At 43.6% G+C, this 22,845-nt stretch overlaps 1 long non-coding RNA gene and 1 other non-coding gene across 2 annotated transcripts; both read right to left on the bottom strand.

Moving 5' to 3' along the window:
- Window positions 1-8,756: 8,756 nt before the first annotated feature.
- On the bottom strand, window positions 8,757-8,850 carry TRNAI-UAU (transfer RNA isoleucine (anticodon UAU)). Its single transcript has 2 exons — window positions 8,813-8,850; window positions 8,757-8,792 (listed from the first exon to the last, which is right to left on the bottom strand). It is a non-coding gene; the product is annotated as a tRNA-Ile (tRNA).
- A 10,868-nt stretch (window positions 8,851-19,718) lies between these two features.
- On the bottom strand, window positions 19,719-21,121 carry LOC142361532 (uncharacterized). Its single transcript, XR_012764154.1, has 2 exons — window positions 20,844-21,121; window positions 19,719-20,561 (listed from the first exon to the last, which is right to left on the bottom strand). It is a non-coding gene; the product is annotated as an uncharacterized LOC142361532 (long non-coding RNA).
- Window positions 21,122-22,845: the final 1,724 nt, after the last annotated feature.

The following is a 22,845-nucleotide window of genomic DNA, read 5'->3' as shown; positions in this document are numbered from 1 at the left end:
CTCACCCACCTGCTGGGAAGATGTGTAACGGAGATTACCAGTGTCTGTTCTCACATTCCCTGTGTCAGTGTGCTTACCTTTTATTTTTTAAAAGCATTGCTACTTTTACATGGAAAAATAGAGCTGTAAACCTGTTCTGCCCTTGGCAGCTGACAAGTGACTCTGACCCTTCCCATGCAGTATTACTGGTACTTTTGCCAGGGTCCTGCCTTCAGGTGGAGCGTCACACACCCAGGAGACAGCTCTGAATGAAAATGTCCAATGAGGCTGTCAGTACTGAGGAGTTCTGTGCACAGAAAAACTTAGCACACACACTAGGAGACTGAGGGTGCGTGTAGGAAAAGAAGGTTTGCAGTCAACTGCATCTTTCCTCCTTCTAGGATCCGTGTGTGTATCAATATGATAATACAAACCCTGAAAGAAACAGCTGATCACTGGGAAACGGGAGGCTGTAGATAGATATTAAGAGATTTTAAATAAGAATGTGTATTCCTATCTCTTCAGTCAGTGTTTCTTTGGCTTTCACTTTGTGCCTCTGTGTGTTGTATGTCCAGAACTCCCTCTGTCCTTCTCTTCAAGGCTGTGCTGCTCTTATGTTCCACTATAAAGGTGGGAAGAGCAGAGGAGCAGGAGCAGGAGAAATGGATTTATGAAGGGAATGTTAAATAAATCTGAAATACACAGCACTTGCTTCCTACTGTACTGCCAGTCAATTCAGCCCAAGAACTTATCTGCATCTCTGAGATGAGTATGGTTACATCTGCAATTAAGAACATCTGGATAGCTGCTTTTCTAGTGTGGCCACCGAACTAAAATCTCATAATATAAAAAACAAGTTGGTGTTTTTCTGAAACAGAATTGGCTTTGCTGTTTTCAGATTGAAATGAAACACTGGAAAAAATTTTTTTGGATGAAATTCACTCAAAGCAGAGTCAAACTGATTCAAAATCCAACCCCAGACTACATGTTTGTTTTCTGACATTATATTTAACCTTTAAATAAGGGAAATAGAGGTAGTCATCTAAATAACATTTTTCAAATGAGACATTTTATTTTAAATATATCTGAACAACTATTTTTCAAATTTCTTTTTCCCAGCCAAGCTATTCATTGACTCTTAACACACAGTGTTGACCTGAAGTTGCAGATTTGGTCACCTAAGTCAGCCAGCAACACTTTTCTGCCCTCCTGACAAATTCCTTTCTTTAGCCATGTACAATCTTCCCCCTGTCATCCTATGGCATGTGAAGGATGGACACCATTACTGGCCGGGGAATGCTGTAAATAGAGAAGTAAAAGGGCACTGTGAACATGACATTTCTATGATTTTGTGCCAAATGCTGCTGAATACAGTATGAGTCTTCCCACTGATTTTGGTGCACTCTGTGTCAGGCTGCTATTTCAGATGCTTCACCTGTGCTTTGCTGATAAACATGATGGTAACAGAGTGTGGCTCCTGCAAACACACCTCCATGCAAACACTGCTCTCTAGCATGGGGGTATACACCTTTGATTTGTTTCATTTTTACATGGCTTCTCTGTACCTGTCTTTTTACCCTTCTTAGCAATCACTGCTTGAGCAGAGGCTAAATGAAGCATCAGCAGCAGATCCAGCCTTGCAGGTGGTGGACTCCCATCTTGCCCAGCCACAGCCATGGCTGCAGCCCTCCTCCCAGGTTCAGGTGAGACAAGAGGTCCCACCAGCATTACAGGTCTCCCACATGTTTTACCCTGGTAAAGGCTTCCTGGGCTCAGACCATGCTTTTGCTACCTCTCATACTCGTATTTCACCTTGGTGCAGCAGTGTCCTGACTAAAACTCCATTATTGCCACAGGTGCACAGCATAAGGGGAAACTGAGGTGCAGAGATTATGCGACTTGTCCGGGCTGATGAAGGTAGGTGGAGTCAAAGACATGAATCATTGAGGTCAACTTTCACATCAGTTTTTTATCACGAGCCCTGAACACAGCTAGCCAACCAGCCAGAAGCTGGCACTGAGTTACTGCCACTGTTAGAGGTACATTTGTTCGTGAGTTACTGCAACATTTCTAAAGCAAAATTCAACACCTGAAGCAAAAAACCAACCACAGAGGGTTGGGTTTAGATGCACATTCTCACTTAAATCTTCTTTCCATCAAACTGTCACCAACTCCTCTTTGCTCAGTGCTGTCAATTGGTTATTTCAAGTCCTATATTATCTTTCTTTTTCATTTTTAAAATCCTTCTTCCTGTCTTCTGATTTATTGTCTTTCACAGACCTTTTCTGTCTACCTTGTGTATTGTATGCCCTATAAAAGGGCACACAAAATGCTTGGAAATTATTTGAGAATCGGACTTATTACTCATTTCATGGGGTAGAAAACTGGGTCTTTTCTCTCCCTCGACATCAGAGGACATGTTGCTGGAGACAGACACTGAGCAGTGAGAGGACACCCATATTTTAAGCAGGCCAGGGTCTCTGCTCTGGATAGTATATGCATTAATAAACACAAAAGCAACCCTCCACTACATAATGAACATGTGGAAGCAGTTTTACTACTTAGATAGGATCTCCGAACCAAAGAAGAAGTTGTCTGGTTTGTCAGCATCTGGGTAGCAACTCCATTGAGACAGGACTGCATTAGTCCTAGTTATGTATCCAGTCTTATTAAAGACTTATGCTTTAAGTCTGCCTCTAATAATAACCTGCTCTGGTAGCAATTGGGCTTCCTTACCCTACAGGAGTCACCTATTTTTAAAGGAGGGTTGGTACCCTTTGCTACTGAACTGATAAAACACTTCAAGCTCTAGAACTACGTGCTTACTTTTCAACAATGCATATGAGCTTAGCTGAGTTTTCTAAAACCAAGGAGCTATGGTCTCTGTCAGCAAGTCCAAATGTAAGTCACTGGCGAACTGTAGTGTGACCACAGTGCAGAGGCAGAGGTGAGAGAGCAGTGGTCCTCTCTGAAGTGGGCCAGATCATGAAAGCTCTTATAAGGGGAAAGAAAGCTGGAAGTTAGCTGGTATCCAAGACCCAGAGGGCTTTGTTAGTTAGGTGCTTTGGGTATCTGTCTATCAGGCAAGTGCCTGCCTTCCCCAACAGTATATGAAGCCTGTGGGCTGTAGCTGGAGGCAGAAGCACTATGCAATGGTCGGTGAAGCCATCTCTGATATCCTGGCTAGCTTCCCAGCTGGTGTGTAAACCCCCTTATTTAAGTCGAGCCGCACTGATTTATATTTCTGGGAAATCCAGTTTGAGGCCATCCAGTGGAAGCCAGGTCTGATATGTGTTGGTTTTGCTGACAGCTATTATTCCTCTGACATGGTTTGCTGCCTGGATTTAGTTCCTCATGTGTTCTTAGTTTATGTTTCATGGCCAAACTGGCCTCAATCACTTGAGGCCAAAAACAAGATTAGAAAGATTGACGTCTGCTAATGGCTGCTTGGTGGTTTTTCCATGGTACTTTATCAGGCCTGTCACAAGCAATAATAGGAAAAAGAACAATCCTAAAGGTCTTAGATCCTGTCAACCTAATTCCTCTCTGTTAGTGGCTGCAGCCATTTCCCCATGCCTTGATCACCTCTGCTGTGCCAAGGGGTCTCCGAGTCTGCTTTCCCCTCCTCACTCTCCTGCAGCTCCCATGGAGAGCCTGGAAGCTGCTGGAGCTCCAGTTCAGAGGCGGCTGATTAATGCCAGTTACTCCGCCAACAAGTGTGCGCCATTCACATTCAAATATTGCATCCCTCCTCAGCAGACAAGAGACATGGGCTGAGGGAACGATGAGGACCCTTGTGGCAGTGTCTGTCGGAGTCCTGTTTGTGTAAAGTTTGCCAACAACAGTCCTTGTGAGGACTCCAGAGCATTTTCCTTGCTCTGGGGATTAGTCTGGAGATTCAGCTGGGAAAACCAACCTCTCTGCCCTCTGGCTGTGTGATGCCCCTTGAGTCTCGAAGACTTCTAGGGTATTTTGCACGGCGTAAGGAGATATTCTCCTTCAATACACTGGATTTGTTGAAAAGTGTCTGGAAGGGCAGCAGAGCTAGTTTTCTTTGCTCAGAGAGGGATACTGTGTGTGGCAGGAGCTCAGCCAGAGCAGATGGCCAGATATTGCACACGAACATCAAGGCATGAGCCTGGAAGAAGAGATTTGGCTGCTAAGAGGACTTCCTAGTCAATTAAAAAGAGGACAAGGGGGAGTACCACTCAGGAACCCTCAAATATACATATTCTCCTGAGGTCTCAAATTCTTTGCTCCCTTTCTCAAGCTTGCTCATAGTCTGCTTTACCCAGTCAGGCATTTAGGTTTTGAAAAGGGATGTCTTGCCCTCTGACAACCATTGTGGCTCTCCAGATTACAGGAGTTCAAGGTTCAGTTCAAGGCTAAATGCGAACTCTGTTACGGACACAGATATCTGGAGAATGTTCTGTTGGCCTGGGGCTCTCCTGGGCGGCACCATCACCAGAAGGAGTTGTCACAGGACACATGAACTAAGACCTTGACCCTCGGCCAACAAGACCAGGCACCCAAAGTGCCCTATCTGCTGAGGAGAGGAGACAGCGAGACCTTACAGTAAACGATAAAAAAGAAAAAAAGCTGGGCTGGGGGAAACTGCCCTCCCAAGGTGGTGGTGTTGGGGCAGGGACCTCCGTCTGTGTGTCACCACCATGCTTTTGTCCCAGGGAGGCACAAAGGCTGCTCTCTTCCCAGCTCCTGCTGTTTGTGACACTTACACCAGAGAAGTAAATATGAGCCTCTGTCTTTTAAGACAAAAGGAATATCAGCTTTCCTGGGATTTTTCTCTTATTGTTAGAAACCAGGTCAAGGGGCTGGGTCCAGCTATTGCTGTCCAGCCTTTCCTTCAATTCAACTCTCTTGATTTTCTCTGCATTGCCTTTTCTCAGGTTAATTTTCATGGTGGGGAGAAGGACATGGAAGCTGCTTGGCTGTACTAGGGGACAGTTTATGCCTTCCTCACACTTTTATTTTAACTCCGAGTTGGCACCCTCTCTCTGAATTTATACATCTCAGGTTAACACTGGGAGAAAATAATATCCACAGTTTTACAGTATGTAAATAACTCCTAATTCACAGGAGAGTTTGCATCCTCGCAAAAACCACTCTGTCACTTTTTACTTTGGAGTGTTATATCCAACTGTGAGGCTCATAGGAACAAGTGAAGACTGGCTCACAAGACAAGATTTCCATTTAGCTTCACTGTAACCCTGGAATCCTGTTAACCTGGGTGAGATGAAATTCAGATCTGAGCCAGACAGTCACCCCCGTCCCTGTAGGCTAGAGCCAATCTCCTGAACCTTTGTTGTTCAGAAAGGAGGAAACTAAGTGAAATTGTTCTCATTTTTTTAATTTGCAGAAAAGCTAATTCTGTTTGAGATTCAGAAATGCAGGCACTCCTTCCGCATGTCTTCATCACTCAGGGATCCAAAATTGTTAGCAGCAAAGGTCTCTTGTCCAGCCACAGGTTTGATGCCACTTCACTGAATCCCCTGATGAGATTATCAGTTTCATGGCAGTCACAGGGAGGACAAGCCCTGAACATCTTGCTCATGCCCACTGCCATGGTTAGATCTGCAGCTGAGCAAGGCATCCAAGATGCTTTGGAGATGGGGTGCAAGTGCTGGGCTCAGTCATTACTTCTGTGAGAGGTATTAAACAGCACCGAGAGCCTGCAGGAAACCACTAGTAAAGTGCAGGCTGCAGGAAACTCAGATTTGTTTTTGAATCAGATATGTACCTGTCCGTTTGGCAAGACTGAAACTGATTCTAGCTCAGGGGATTGTCCTATTCCAGCTCCAGCGGTTTTCAATGTTGTTTTGAACTCAGTTTTGAGTGGTAGAAAATTAAGCACCAGAGAAGGGGAGGTGCTGCTGGAGGAAGAAATGAAATATCATTCTTCCCACCATGATGCCTAGCTGGTCCTGGATAAACAAAGCCCAAGCTGTACATATTCAGGTTACATTTGTCTTCTCTGCGATCAGGCATTGATGGAAACAGAACTTGTGAAACAACAGTGCGAGAATAACAATCTTCACTGGTAGGGAACAAGCTGTTCTTGGAGTGTATAGGGGGTTTTGACAGCCTCAGCAACAGACAGATCCTGTTATAAACACTGTCCAATTCCTACCGCATACAGCCCAGACCCACTACTGCACCTGGCTTGAGCACAGCGGGAGGGAAGTGCCTCCACGTGCTTGACGATTCCACCAAATGCATATGTCCATCCTCAGGCACCTAAATATCATTAGCAATCTTTCTATGCCTCACTCTACACCTCATTTTTCAAGTGTGATAAATAGACCATCCTTTCCCAGGGCTGCTGAAGGAAAAAATGTGCTGAAGGCCAGAAGGTGCTCAGATGCTTTGGTGACAGAGACAGCATCAAGTGCCTTGGGTGCTGAGGAAGTCATCAAGGAGGGTAGGGTTTCTGTGCTGGTCTTCTGAGAGATGGGACAGACCCATCTGTGTGCCCTGTTCCATGCCCCTTGGAAGGGGGCTAGAGTGTGCAGACTGCGTGCAGAGTACAAAGCTGAGCCCAAGGAGACAACAGCAGCACCAGAATCTCTCCCAAAATACGGTTCTGATCTCTGTGCCCCCCATCTCCCTCCCATCTCACATATGCACAGGGAGGAACCCAAGGGGGCTGAGGAAGCATGGCAGCAGGTGCTTTTCTGTGCCATTGTGTCATGGTGGAAGCACTGCCTGCTCACCCGGAGCTGCAGCAGGAAGAGCTCTGGGGTCTCTTCTCCCACCACTTCTGCCTTGTAATAGGGAGCACAAGCAACATTTTCCCTCGCTAGGTTGTGGGTAGAGACTTGGATGTGTACTGAGTCCCTGCAGCATTGTTTGGCTCTCTGTTAACTTTATCTTGCTTGCTACTATGCTGGGACCACTGTCTGGCTTGGTTTGAACCAGGCTGCTGTTTCCCTGGATCACATTAGTAGCAGCGTTACCGAAGCGCTGTGTTACAGGAGCCTGAGCTGTCAGATGTGCCTGATTTGCGTTCAGCACAACTCTGGACAGGCAGAAGGCTACACACGAGCAGATCCTATTGCAAGACTGGGGTCTTGGAGCGTGCAAGTGTGTGTGCATAAGGGTTCATCTACTTAGAGAAATAAAGTTTCCCCTCCATCCAAGGCCAAGAGACTTGAAATCCAAGCAAGCCTAAGCTTTTTTACCATTGACGCCATAACAACATTTGAGGTTTCGAAAAGGAGTGGAAAAAATGTGTTGCCGTAGTAAGGGAATTGTAATAAGATCTTAGCCTTGGAATAACGCGCTCTTTAGTGAAGTGGCAAGCTCTGCAATGCTTCCGCCTCCTCGAGATTTGTGAGGAGAGATGTGCCCCAAAGAATACTAGTTATTCTGAATGGGGAGAAAACGCAGCCGAGGGTGCATGGAAAGACATCCAGGAAAAACAGAGAAGCACTGCTGTTCTGTTCTCCTCCCAGCTCCCACCTCCCTCCCTCAGCTCGAGCAGAAGCGTAATGCAGCAGCCTGGTGGGGCTGCTGGTAAAGCAGTATGGGAGTTCGTAGAAGCACTTAAAAAGAGTGAGACGGCAGCAAAGAGAGAAGAAATTGAGTTATGGGTTGCGTAGGACCTGGCTGCAGTTGAGAGGTATGAACCCCCACTGGGAGCGACAGCAAGCAGCTCTCTCCGGGGCAGTGCTCCAACAAAACTGACCTGTGAAGCGTTGCACCTTGCACACAGACCTCTGCTTCGCTTTCCTTCACAGCTGATGCATTTATGTAGCCGACAATCTTTGAGAGTTTCTGTTCCTGACCTACACCTTCTTGTCTCTGGCCTGTAGGGACCAGAGTTGTGTGTGGATGAAGCCAGGACTGAGGTTGTTTCCCAGGGCTCAGCAGCTACCGGGTCCATTGCAATACAATCCCAGGTGGAAGTCATGAAGGTAGAAGAGACAGCAGAGGACACTCCAAATAACTTTTGACTCTCTCCTCTATGTCTGGCCAGGGGGAATATTTCTTCCAGAACAGGTTTCCTTTGATTACATTTCAGAGCACAATGGCTGCAGCTTTCCTTAATACTCATGGAGAGCAATTAAAGCCAAGAAAGAGTCCTTCTCACATTCCCACTCTTACACAACCCTGTGTAGTCTGGGCTGTCATCCACAGACTCAGCATCATATATTCAGTGATGTCAAAGCTGACTTACAACACAGGTATGATGCCATAGAATCACAGAATGGTAAGAGTTGGAAGGAACCTTAAAGATCATCTGATTCCAACATTTTCCACTAGACCAGGTTGCTCAGAGCTCCATCCAGCCTGTCTTGAACCCTGCCAGGGAGGGGGCAGCCACAGCTTCTCTGACAACCTGTGCCAGTGCCTCACCACCCTCATGGTGAAGAATATATTCCTAATATCTAATTTAAATCTGCCCTCTTTTAGTTTACAGCTGTTCCCCCCTTGTCTTATCACTACACCCTTGTGAAAAGTCCCTCTCCACCCTTCCTGCAGGCCCTTTCAGGTACCGAAAGGCTGCTCTAAGGTCACCCCAGAGCCTTCTCTCCTCCAGGCTGAACAGCCCCAACTCCCTCAGCCTGTCCTCACAGGAGAGGTACTCCAGCCCTCGGATCATCTTCGTGGCCTCCTCTGGACCCCGCTCCAACACATCCATGTCCTTCTTATGTTGGGGGCTCCAGAGCTGGACACAGTACTCCAGGTGGGGTCTCCCGCGAGTGGAGTAAAGGAGCAGAATCACCTCCCTTGACCTGGCTGGCCACAAAGATCTGTGCTCCAGGTGAGGCTCGAACTCACAACCTTGGCATAGCTCAGCTTTGTACTGCTGTATAAGTACCGCGCGCTAACCGATTGCGCCACTGGAGCACTATATCTGTGGTTGTAAGAGCTAGCTCAATGAGAAACATTGGTTCAGTGCTTGATTGTAATGGAAGGAATAAAGGACAGAAAAGAAAATATTATTTTTCCTTGATCATTCCATAGTGTGTCAGCACCTTTGCACAGTCTTGATTTCCCTGTCTAAGAAAAAAAAATAGCAGAGCTGGAGAAGATACAGCGAGGGCAAAAGATATTGTCAAAGGTCTGGACTAGTGTCTATAAAAAGAATAATTAGAATAGGACTCTCCATCCAGAGAAAAAAGAAAAAATGGAGAGAAGATATGAAGTCAAAAGTGTGATGGAGAATATAAGCAAACAACTGTTTGTCATCCATCCATCAGAATGGGACCACGTGAAACCAGCTGGGGCATGTCTGAAGCAGGCTGAGATGGTGGTCCTTCATTCATTGACTAGTTAAGCTCTCCAGCATCTGAGGACACTGGCTGCTGATGATTTATGTGGGTTCAAGACCACTGGTCAATATTTTACTAGGCAGCACCATGAAAAAGAAATTCATTCAGGACTGTGAAATGTCACAAGACTTGTACCAGGTTCAGGAACCACAAATCACTCGTTGCTTGGAAAGTGTTTGGGGTAAAGTATCACTATATTCTCACCTGTTTGCTTATTCCTAGGCATTTGTTGTCCAGTCCAGGACACTCTGCCAGATAAATCTTTGGTTTGACCCAGTAGCACAGTCCTTGTGTCAGGACATGGATATCTGCAGAACAGAAGGATACACACAGATAAGTGCAGAGTGGCGGTCACAGTGGCAGTCTGCTTGCGTTTCAGAAAAACAGGTACCTGGGGAATGGAGCCAGGCTGGTGGGAAACAGTAAAAACCCATTCTCCATGAATATATCAACAAAGGTACTTCAGTAAGTATTGTCAGGTGGGGTAGTAACTCCATGTTTTTGCAGGGCAGCAGCCCCTCACCTAAAGAAAATGCCTTACCAGTTATTCAGTGATTTCTTCTGAGGACCATGTGATGCCCTGACTGCATATGACCTGGAAGCTGAGGGCTGGCATAAAGGTTGAGAAGGGTGTGGATTTTAGAGTTTAACTCTAAATGGAGATTCTTCTGAAGATTGGTAGAATACTGTACCTGAAATTATGTTTCTTGTTTTAGGGATCTGGGTCGAGCTATTCCTGCAGAACAGAGAATTAAGAGCTGGGACCTCCGCTGGCTTATTGTCGGGATGAAGCCAATGCTCCAGACACAACCCAACCAGAATCACTGTATTGTTACTTGGAAGCTGGCCAGGTTTGCAGCTGAGGCATTATTAAAATGCATTGTCTGTGAGCAAAATCAACCTGAAACTTTGAGATCACAATGAAAGCCAAATATTCAACAGAGGTCAGTCTGGATTTCATCACAGAAACCTACATTTCCTTAGGGCTGATCAAGCAGACAGGCTGATACCTCAGTGTCTGGCATCTTGATCATGTGGGTAGCCACCATACAACAGATGTACAATATACATCCAGTGAGATCTGTACCAGCACATCTCATCCCATCATGCCAAGCCAAGTTGTTGATGCAAATTGCACTGCCTGCTGATACAGCTGTCTCTGTGGTCAAGGATCCAGGAAAGACTCAAGATACTGAATGGACACTGAGCAGCAGTTCACTCTCGCCGCATGTTAGCCATCTAAAACTAAGGTGCCTGGTCCTAGCTGCCCACCTAGGAGCTTTCTACAGGCAGAAAGAAGCATTTCTGGGGAGTGATTATTTCACTTATCTTTGACACTTGCTTTAAGATGGAATTGTTCATTCTTTGGACACAGAGGCATTCGAGACAACAAGTTTAGACTAGACTCCCACTTTCAGATGATTAACGTTAGATGAGATAAATTCTTCACAAGAGTTCTTGAATTTTAATTCTGTCTTCAAGTCTACTGCTGACAGCTCAAATATTTCCATGCAATCTTTCCTTACTCCACAGTTTAAGAGGAAAAAAGTTCACTGTTCTAACTTCGCAGAGACTTAAAACAGGTAAGGATTTGTAGAGTAAATCCTTACTCAAGTTTCAATCAAATTTTAAATAAAGCGGCTAAAATCAGGCAGCAATAAAATGATTACAGACACAATTCTTTTCGCCAGTGATAGGATATTGCACATAATAAGACTTAGTTTTCATAAGTTCTTCCTAATTACAGTTATTGTATTATGAAGTTCCTGTTCTTTTGGGATGCAAGTGATAAAATTTAATGGAAAATCTGTAGCAATCACAGTTGCTAAATCTGAAAGAGAAGGCATTGTAACCGTGAGGGACGTGTAAACTGCTGGCCTGATCCTGCCACCCAGTGTGCGTGATATTTGCTTGCTTGAATACTCCTGTGAATCTCAGTGGAGCTATTTACAGACAGAAGCATCACAGGTTCACGCCAGCCTTCAGAAGCATGGCAGGCGTTTGATGCATTCAGCCACTAATTCTGCAAAGCAAATTAGGACAGATCTTCTGATGGAGAACATGGATTTTTTTCAGTACTTTGCTAATAAATGTGTTCTCACACATTCTTCAGCTATGGGACTGGGTATAAATACATACCAAAGGGTAATTCTAATGGCTCAGAGCTTTTTAATTAACATCTGCAGAGAATTTTGAACTATTTATCACAACAGATATGCAATTTAGGATGGAAGGCATAGGAGAAAATCCAAATTTTATTCTCCTTCTCTATGTTTAGGGAGAAAATTTTGTCTCTGAAAGAAGCAGATTGGAAAACACATCTTCAAACAGTAGATTTTCACTCATAGCCAACAAAATGTGCTCATCTACTAGTAGATGTACAATGTATCTACAGTATTTTTATTGGCCCCTTGCAGAAACTCATCATGCATATCTGGAGTAAATAATCTGTATTTTCAAACATAGCAAACTAAAATGGCAATGTGCAGGATTTTTTAAAAACTACGCTGTTGTACATGTGCAAACTTATAAACTTTGCCGCTCTTGCAGGGGTGTAGCTAAGGACAGAAAGTTACCCTTTGAGTTTGGGTGGTTTTATGAAATATATTTGAAAAACCCCACAATATGCCTCCTGGAGTCATAAACCAGCGGTTGGATGACTGGTTTGAATTAGGACAACGAACAAAGACAAACGAAATATAATCCTGCACGTCTGTACATTCTAGAGGCTTTCCTCTTCATTTGGTGCCAGTAGTGAACCAAAAGTATTTAGAGAGGCAATATTATTGAACACAACAAATAGGAAGCAAAGTACAATTTTTGTTAGGGGTAAGTCATCCCTTAGGCAGAAGCATTCCTTCGGTCTTACTGCATGTCACTGCACTGAACTATGGTTAATTTGTGGTCGGAAAAAATAGAGGCGCTGTGATTATTGAAAATTATACACTGTGTTTCCAGTTTAAACAGAAACAAAAGGCATGCGTTGTAAATATAAACCTTTTTCTTTAATTTTAAGAACAAATGTCCATTTGAATGCTCAGTTTGGGTTCTATTTGACACCTATAGTAACTACGCTATTTCACTACCCATTTAGGAAAAATTTCTCCAGTGGGAAAATGAAAATCAGTCCAGTTGAAGAACTGGCAGCTATGAGTTAGCTGTGTTCTTGCATCAAGATCTTTACAATGGTAACAATATTTGCTCCCCGATGGTACAACTAGAAGAAGAACATTCTTGTTTTGATCAATGACAATTATCAGCTGTTAGAAGAAAATGTTGGAATCTCCCATCATTTGGGATCTTTAACTAAGGACTGTAGCCTTTTCCAGAGGAGACATGCCAAACATTACAGGCTTGAAGCAGGAATTGCTTGTTAAGTCATGTTTCTCAGGAGGTCAGGCTAAATGATCAAAATTACAGTTTTGCCCTTAAGATTTTTGGCTTAGAGACTATCATTTTGGACGTGGTTTTTATATAGTTGAGCCTTGAACATTAAGGTCTTAGAACTAAGAACTTCCTTAACAGAGTCATGTAAAGTTGATGATGGTCTGCGTATACTTTGCTTTCAACCAATTGTATTTTTCTGCAAACCACTGAGTCCTGAATATTGCCTGCGGTTCATCCCAGAGAGGTAATCAGGTAATCAGAAATAAATAATTCTCCCTTATTACTTATGCAATATTTTCAAACGAGGAAAGCTTTATTTTCCAAGGGGGTGAAATGATTGTTGCCAGCTTGAGTAACACACTGAGGACCTCCAAATCCAAAGGCCTGTGTTTCAGGGGACTGAACCAAGAAGTAGTCTTGGTAGCTTGGAGGTACAGAAAGCAGAGGTCCTCTGTGGAGACAGGAGGGGTGATGGAAGATTTTGTACTGCTGGAGTAACTGGCTGCTGGACTGCAATGGATGCTCTAAACAAGTGCAAAGCTGAACCTGTCTCTTCCTGCTGCCACAAATCTCCACATCTAGTGGCTTTTTTGGATAGTGTCTCTGCTTCCATGTGACCTTGAAGCAGGAATTTTGAACACGTCATAAGCCTGTTTTGTCCAACTTTATGCAGCTTTTTGTTCCCCAGGACTGTAATCAGTGTGTCGGCTTGCCTGGGGGAATGCGTTCGTATTATGTTGATAGGTCTGCAGCTGGGCATTAATAACAACTACTACTGGTTCAGCCAGGGCTAGAAACAATGGGAAAAACCTCATGATCAGCTCTCGAAACTAGGCTGCAATTTTGCAAGCACAAGTAGTTTTGGAAACTTCAGATAATCTTCCAAAGGTTTGAATTCAGGTCCAAATAAAACTCCAACTCTAAAATTAAGAGGCTTGTGCATCACTAACACATACTCTGATATTTACTTTGAATAGGAAATACTAAACATTTTATGGATTTTTGTTGGTTCTCTGTGCTGGCTGGGTTTGTTATAGTCCCTCTGCCTTTGCAACTATATAGACATCAGTAAAGATGAATTAAGCTGGGCAGTCAGATTCTAATTTATGCTGATCGTGTTGGATGGCTCAGGGCACTTCAGCACACATGCTTAGCCAGTGACCTTTCACACTCCCCTTCTAGATCAAAGCACTTCATTCGTCCACTTCCAAGAAAATCACAAAGACAAAATTCCCATTCAACACGCCTCTATTAATCTATAAAGGGCCAAATCCTGACGCCTTTAATCTGCTTCTACTCGTCACTGCAATGACTTCAAGAGCAGAGCATTGCCTTCAGAGTTTTGGGCCCAAAATCAATGAGTAGAATGGCCAAATTCTCGGTGGATATAAATGAACATGGGACCACTGTTTTCAGCCAGGATCTCTATATCTTTTAATATTCCCTTGATGCCAAACCCTGTCTCTGTAAATTTAATAAATCCTAAGCAAAAGTTAAATTTGTCTAATAGATTTTTTGCTTTGCTGCTTTCTGTCTTCTTGCAGAAATTTGTTGCACTAGGTCTTGCCTGGTTTGGGCAATTGCCACGGGGTGACCCTCAGGGATGTACGCAGGGCTGATCAGGTCCTCAATGCGTGATAGGATCTAATTAGATAGTGCCTAATCTAGGTTTCTGATAACACAGATTGCTTCAAAATTAAGCACATTTAGAAAATTTCTACCAGTGTTCATGCAAAAGGATCTATTTGTTGCAATCTGTTCAGGTCTCTGAGTCTCATTCTCAGGCTGTAACAGGCGAACTCCCACAAAACTCACTTTCAATTTACAACTGTGTCAATGAAAGGAGAATCAGGGCATCTGATACACACATATGAGAATAAAAAGCATTTTCAGCAGTTGCGGGTTGGTCACAATATCAATTTTCCTTCTCCTGATTAATTTCCACACTTGTAAAAAGACAAACTTCTGTTCACTCCTTATGGTTTATGTTTGCTTGTGTTTGATACTATTTAAATGCACTTTAAAATATCAAGTAAATTCAATTTCTTTCTGATGCTGAACTTCCTCTTCAAGAAATATTCTCAGTCTGACTAAATCCCAATTAGAAAAACATGCACAATACAACTATTTATTTTTCTTTTTTGTTTTTTTGTTAGTTCCAACAGCAGCTAGCAATTGCTGCAAGGATAAAAGAATAAATTAAAAATGTTGCGATTACTCTATTTCCCTCAACTTAACATCTGGTTTTCTACTGAACACCTTTTCACAATAATCCATGCTTTCCACAGAACTATTTGTTTTAATTAAAAACATAAATATATTTAAATAAAAATTAAAACTAAAAGTTATAGATATTACTTGAAACAGCTGACGAACTTGATGTTTGAATCCTGCCAAAAATATCAAGAATTTCCCCAGTAAGTGTGCTTTTTAGGACAGCTCAAGGAATTTCTCTTTTATGAATGCTTCACCTGGCACACAATACGCCAGCTGAAAAGCAATTAATAAGTAGTGATAATTATCTGAGATTGAAATTTCTACATATATTCATTCTTAATAATGGTTTTGAAATATTAAAAGCAAGGAAATGGGTAGATCAGATGGCAGATTCATAACCCAGATCTGATGCCACAGACAGATTTAATAGAGTGGAGATGAATACATGCTTTTAATGAACAAGGACAGAGCTAATATGTTAATAAGACATCAGTTTATAGACTTGTGATCAGAGAGAAGTTCCTTTCTCCTGACAGAGTCTGGACTGAAGTTTAATTGCAGGTGTTTATCACACACTTTAGAGAATTAGACAACGAGAGGAGGATCTCTTGGTCCACTATTGCCTTGTGTCTGTTTGGAGCAGTGACATCTTCCTGCAGACCATCAAAGACCTCAGCACATGCTGTGGATGCTCCAAGGGTGGTCATTTTACATGTTCAGAGCTCTTCTAAGGGGTCAGCAATGGCTCTGAGAGGTGTGAAAAAAAAATTACTTGGCATAAATGCACACTAGTACAAATGGTGCAACATAAAACTGATAGAGTCACAGCAAGTCAACATATGTGCAGACATACTGAGATGAAAGGCTGTTACTTCATCTTTAGCTCGCACTTTTGTGCCTGGCTTTTGAAAACACACAGATTATGTACAACTTTCTGCATACATGCATCTTCGCCTCACTTTGCAGGCTCTGTAGCCCTTTGTCCTTTCATGGCCACAGTCACTGTTCTCCACATTGGGTCTGTAGGATGCCTGCAGGACAGAGGTACGCTCTCATCTGGTTTTGGATACTTGCATTGTGAATAATGACTTTTGCTAATATAAAATGTCCTTGAATAGGTAGATGATGCTGCAATCCCATTCTAAACTTATAGCAACAGTCTCAAAAACTTCTGTCTCAAACATGCAAGCCAAATAAAAGCCAATGTGATGTTTTAAGAGCTCTGGCCACTCTGTTTTGTAGGTGCAGTCACAGGCATTGAAAGCAGAAGGATATTTCTAAAACTCAGCTAATTTCACTACTTCATTATTTTCCTTGCCTTGTCTATCTCTCTGCCTTTCAACCAGCAAGAAGGGTACAGCAGTGCTAAGAAAGAGTATTCCTGATGTAACCACATATATTTGCTCTACAACCTTGACAAACTGCTTCTTTAGCCTGGGTCCCGCTCAAATTCACAGGGACTCACAGAGACTTAACTCCAATTTCTGAACTGCTTTGAGGTCTTTGCTGCCAGATAGCTTGTTTCAGACAAGTTCTAAAAAGGACCATGATACTACCCCAGCTCAGGCCAAAGCATTTGGCAGCACAATGAGTGATTTTCAGCCCACTTGCCTGGCTCACACAATTTGAGTGTAGTTCAGCATCTCCTGGCAGGAGGCTCACACTGTTGCCTGCCTATGGTTTTGTGCCAACTAGATGCTTTATTCCTGTAGAGGACGAAAGGGGGCCAGGTACCAAGCAGATATTTCATCTCTGAAAGCCTCGTGCTGTCTTTGTTTTACTTATAAGGATTTTCATGTTATAGCTTATTTGCTCGAAGGACAGCATGACAAATGATAGTGTACTTGTGAATGACACAGAAGAGTTCATTATTAGTGAGATTCTGGAAACTGAGATCCAGAGCTCTTTCATAAGAAGATGTCCACAAGAAACCTTGCAGTGAGTCAGCAATGGGTGTCGCTTACAAACAACCCCCGGGCCTCAGAAAAATGATGTTAGGCCTTCGAAACCCATAGGGGGATCTCTGTAGGGACAAGGGTTGCAGTTCTCTTCTGGACCCCCTCCATCTAAATGAGGAAAACTGCAAATAAAGCATCTGCAAGAGAGAGATCTCTTTCGAGCAATTTATGCCCATGTTACACTCTGTTATCAGCTGTACAACCAATAGCATTTGTGCAGGGTGTGGGGTAAAACTGTCACCTTTTAACCTCAGTCAGCAGGCTGGAGCTAGGGATGGGAATGCACAGCACTGGTGAGTCCAAGGCTTCTCCTACACCATTAGATGGTATTATTAACTGATGAGGTTCTTCCATGAATATTGGAGTTTTCCCAGTGGACAGGTGTTCGGCTGGCTGCAGCAACAGTCAAAGGAGATGTGTTACAGGAGGGAAAAAACTCTATGGTCTCGTGATTCAGAAAAGATGAAGAGAGTAATTGTATGGATGCTGCCATTACAGGCATTTTTTCCAGTTTCTTTGCAGTGTTCACATGCTTCATAGATGCTCTGCACTCTGCAGGCAGGGACACACTGCTGCAAATCAGAACAGAGGACACATGTCCCTGGGCTTTATCTAACATCTGACCTTGTTTTGATGCTATCTCAGAAGGGGAAGGTCAGGGAAAATTGCTGTCTTTTCCCAACAAATTGAGTAGATAAGCAAAGTCCTGCAATGCTAGCTGGCAAAGAAGAATGCCTCTTTAAAGTCAGCCACTCGTACTGGCAATGCTGCGAGGACCCAAGCTGATGAGGAGGTCTGGGCTGAATGGCTCTGAGTGCCACAGAGCTGACAACAGCTGAGGCCGTGACCAGGCAGCTCAGTGGCAAACATGTGAGGCAAAAGTCCCTTTCTGCACACTTGCATCCATGTTGAGCACGATTATAGAGCTTTAGCCTTGGGTTTCAGTCTGAGCGTGATAGCCAAGGGCTGGTCATCAGAATAACCAAAGCACTGGAGACCTCAAAGCCTGTAAACTGAGGAAAAGCAGAGAGGAAGAGGGAAGGACAGGTCTTCACCTTCACTCCTGAGGGCCTGCTGGTTTCTTTCCAGCTCTTCAACGCTATGAAGCAGACACATCCACAGGGTCCACTGTGCTGCACCCTAGGACTGTCTGCCCTTGATCCCTATCGTCATCTCACTCCATGTCCTCTCCAGCCCTCCCCTTCCTTGCGTGACCTGACACTGATGGCATTGCTACACCGCTTGATGCAGCACCGGTGTTGGCAGGGGACCTGCTCACATCACACACGACTGGCATGCTGCAGGGCAAGCCCCGCTTGTCCACTTGCCCGATTCAGAGGCTCGTTTGTTTCCAAAATCAGTAAGGACACAGAGTATGGCAAGCCATGAGGAAAGACACAGTAACATCACTACTAAAAATGTAAAGTATTCATTAGGAAGTTAAATGAAAAGTGAGGTGCTAGCTAGCTTTTCAGGGAAAGTCAAAGGATAAGTAGTAGTGTATATATATATATATATATATGTATTTATACAGGTCTTTGCATGCATACATTTGTTTGCATGCATGTAGACAATGAGGAAAAAAGTATTTGCAAACAGCCTGTATTTCCTCTGGTATGCTATTTCCTCAGATAATGTGAGTGACTGATGTGTGGGGGTTGCTACACATCTGTTTCGTATTGCAGACAGAGCTATTACTTAGGTAATCAATATTTAATCTCTATTAGGGGGAGTAATTTTTAAGCCTACTTTAAAAAGCACATCTGCAGCACTTGATATTAATCATAGCCAGCCATACTCAGTCTTCTGTATCTCAAGGGAGGAACAGGCCTTTGCATGGCGGGGAAAAGGAAGGAAAGAAACCCGAAAAGCTTTGATAGCTCTGACTATTTCAGGCAGTGGAGTGAGTCCAAAGTAGCACATGCTTGATTCACACCCTGATTTTTGTGAGAGTGATAGAGAACATGAGGAAAGGGTATCAGAATCTGTCCTGCGGTGAGTCAGGAGCTGCAGCCGGAGCTGCAGCCAGAGCTGCAATGATCCCTCTCTCCTCTGCTCCCAGAAAGTCTTGGTTAAAGCTGATATGTTGTGCAGAGATATGTCAGTTCGTAGCTGGAAGTGCTTGGGACAGACTAACAGAGGCATGCTGAACTGCTAGAAGCTGACTAGGAATGTGGAGAAATCAGATTTCATCCTTTCCCCGCCTAATTTGGAGGGATCCAGGATGAAGATGCTGGTCCGGGTTGAGTAGAGCAGGAATTTGAATCAGTTCTGGTCGGACCTTTCTTGTTTCTTATTCAACGCACAGTTTCAAAGCAGCCTCAGCAGACTGAGTCACCTGGTTTTTGCAGCATCTCAGCATGCAGTGTACTGAGGGATCAGATGTGAACTTTCCTGCTCCCGTCTCAGCGGCTGACCAGTGGTCAGACTGGTCCCAGATCAGGCTGTGCTGACAGCGGTGTGAGCTCTGGGTGTTTCTCCCTGGCCTTTCACCTCCAGCCCCGCCGCTGTGCAGTCCACCCTGGCTGCCTTGAGGGAAGACAAGGACTCCCAGCCTCTCCCTTTCAAAGACCTCCATCATCATATAGCAATACAGATTTTTATGCTAAAATGACCTTTTCAGCATTCAGAGCTATAGAGAAGGTGAATTCTGTAGGAACTGGATGGTGTAATTTTCCTGGCTTTGAAGTGAAAGCTGTGCCAATTTTAACAATATTTGAAGAAATCAAGAAATAGGCAAGGGTGAGACATGTACCTGTGTGCCCAGCACTGAAACGTACCCAGCACATCAATTTTCCTACCTATCGCAATGACAGAAACTTGTGACTGCTCTTGCCAGCTGCTAACTCCTCTCATAGAAATAGACACAGTATTGGGACAGTTTTAATAGCAAAGAGATGTTTTATTTGGATGTGACTTGGCTAAAGACTTTGAGAAATTTTTGAGGTATTTGGCATAAAGAAAAGGGGGGGGGGGTTGAGATTTATCAAAAATAAACACTGAGTCAACACAACTTCATTATTTACAGTCACGGTTCAAGGCCAGCAGAATGTACCAGGCACACAAAGGGCATGCTGGCCCAAGGCTGCTGAAAGTTAATATTGTGCAAGATATCTGCAGATGTGGAATAGTAAACTATTCCGAAAGTCAACGATCAGTTCAACAGAGACCGAAGTCAACAGAGAGAATGACCACAGAACAGCATCAGAAGGCAATATAGTCCACTCATGCTAAGAAATAAAAGCATTCATGCCCTTGGTTTTAGTTGTTTCCAGGTCTCCCCTTTCTGACTGTCTCCAAATGCATTGTGGCTTGCTTCTGGGCTCCTCCTTGAAGAAGAGCTCAGCATTTTCCAGCATAAAAAAAGAAAAAATGCTCAGTGTGACTGAGGGAATAATTTATTCCAGGATCTGCTCTTTACAGACAGTGTTGATGTGCCAGGGTTGGCTCTGGTTTACAGACAGCGAGGACATGGATTTTTCTTCTCCACAGTGAGCTAACTCTGTAAGGCATCGACTGCTGTGGCTGCTGTGTCTGCTGCCTGGCATGAGTCAAAGACAGTATCTTGACTTATTTCGAGACTAATGCTGTATGCTTACTGGTTTGATCAGCCTGAAGTGTCAGCCTGGTATATTAACGAACCCAGAGACTTCTGTCGTGACAGTTCAACGCCTGACCATATCTGTGGAGTTATCCTCTGTCTGACAGCAGCCCCTTCCAGGACCTGCAGGGGAAAATGCAAGAAACGCACAGCAAATGCTCATGAAATAATTTATGCGTAGGAAAAACTACAACTCTCTTTGCTAGTGGGAGTTTCTCGCTCAGATTTGCAGGAGTTTGTATCCCTTCTAAAACGGAATATTTTGTCTCTTACCTGCCATGGATGTTCTCAATAAGTAATGGATACGCCTTTTTTTTAAACTTGCCTGAAATAAGACAGTTTCATTTGTTTCTCCTGATGGGAAAGGATGCGAGAACAGAACGCTCCCAGACAGAACTTACCCACCTTTTTTAATCTTCTCCTGGAAATCCCTGGGATTCTGAGGATGAGGCGGGTGTAAGAAAGTGATGAAACAAGATGCTTGAGTAAATCTGTGATGGTGGAAAATGCTTGCAGAAGTCATGGAAAATGCATAGAAACCAAAATCTTCTCCTGCTCTTCAGATTTTTCAATATCAAAGATTCGTTCTGTGTTTGGCCTCAGATTGAAGGCTTATTCATATTTCATAAAAGACAGTTTGTCCCCTCCTTCTTCAAGCAGCTTGTTTTAAATTCAGAGCTCCGTGTTGGGGCACGTTATTTAAGGCTGCAGTATCAAGCTAGGTCTTGGCACCATCTCCTCCTACAAGTGACAAATATTTGTAAAATGGTTTGAATTGTATACACAGAGATACTAGATTAATAGACACAAGACAGCAGAAGCCGAGCTTTTCCAACAATGTCTGTACAGTAGTTTTGTGCTGTAAGTCTCTGATGCACAGCCTTGCTCCAGAATTCACAGTTCCAAATGGGGCTGTAAATTACCATGTGAATGGCTTAGCTTTAATTAACCATTTTCCCAAGAAAGATTCCAAACAGTAAAAGTGTGGGCCATGGATATAATCTTTCAGGTTTTGTAGTATTATGTAACTCTCTGCCTATTTTTGTTGCATTTTATTATGTTTTCCAGTGTTCCCTAATCCCTTCTAAATGATCAATACTTTTTTTTCAGCTCTAACTCATAAGTGACTCTCGCTAAAACCTACATAATGCCCAACGTGTTTTGTTCCCATTTGAGGGTTTACCTTATTTCAGACAAAAAAAGCAATTTCAGTGAAGTTGAAACGTATGGTTTTGGTTTCAGGGCTACCTCTCTCTGACATAAAACTACTAAGCCTTTATTGAAATATATATGATTCTGCCATAAACGCCCCCTTTATGGAATGCACCTGGCGAATATAATGCAAAACATATTTGTTTCTCATAAGAAACCGAGCAACTGTTCTGTAATAATATATAGTCTATTTGATATTTAAAAGGTCATAATTTTACACAAAGAAAAGAAAAATGTAAGCACAGTAAAAAGTAACATTAAAAATGTAACTGCACATCTCACACATCTGCTTTTGTATTACGCTGATAAGAGCAGCTGACTTGCACGGAGCATGCTTTAATAACAGAAAGAGAGACTGAAACAACATCTCTATACCTCATTGGCCCTTAGCTTTAGCATTTTCCAGTCCCTAACAACTTAACCTCCCAGTCCCTCAGGATATAAGAAAATGATTCCCATTTTTTCAGGCAGGGAGAACTGAGGTGCAGGGTGGATAAACACACTTTCAAATGCCACACAGGAGGCCTGCAGGAGAGCTGGAGCAAGCCCAGGTTGCTGAGTGTAAGATCGAGTTCGGAGAGGCTTGTCTGAATGGTTGCCCACAACATACTGCGTGTCAGGACCTCCAGTAGACCACATGCTACCTGACAGCACTGGAGCGTGAACTACTCCGTAGGAGAATACAAACCTACTTTATGAATAAAGTGAAGTCACTTGGATGTAGCATCTCCAGTGGCCCTGGGAGCAAGTCCTGATCATGGATGTGCAGCACCAGCAAGGAGAACTCAGGTCCTCTGAGTTCCTGGAGCAGGTTTAGAGGATCACCTGTACTTCCAGTCAAACCAAACGGCAGGATCACAACAGCCTCCAGGATTTTCCTCATCTAATTTACACTGAAAGAAATGCAGATCCTATATGTACAACATGTACAACACCGCTTACAATAATATATGTACCCTGACTGGGTTGCTGCCTTTTTGAGCCTGTTGTTATGAAGACCAATGGTGAAATTCCTGCCAGTGAGCTCAGACTTGCCCTTAAATCTTAGAGGACAACCTAGGCCGAGTCCAAATCAAGGGATTCAGGAGCCACAGGACTTGGTATTGAGAGTCTGGTATTTCAGGCACTTTTGGTTTCTCAGGAGAGCCCAGTGTCTAAGCTCAACTCCTGGGCTTCCTTGCACTGCTGGGGAGGA

Source organism: Opisthocomus hoazin, chromosome 5, assembly GCF_030867145.1.
Source record: "Opisthocomus hoazin isolate bOpiHoa1 chromosome 5, bOpiHoa1.hap1, whole genome shotgun sequence".
In the NCBI taxonomy this organism is placed as follows: domain Eukaryota; kingdom Metazoa; phylum Chordata; class Aves; order Opisthocomiformes; family Opisthocomidae; genus Opisthocomus; species Opisthocomus hoazin.
The sequence above is the reverse complement of the archived record's forward strand: the minus strand, read 5'-3'. Positions and strand labels throughout refer to the sequence as shown.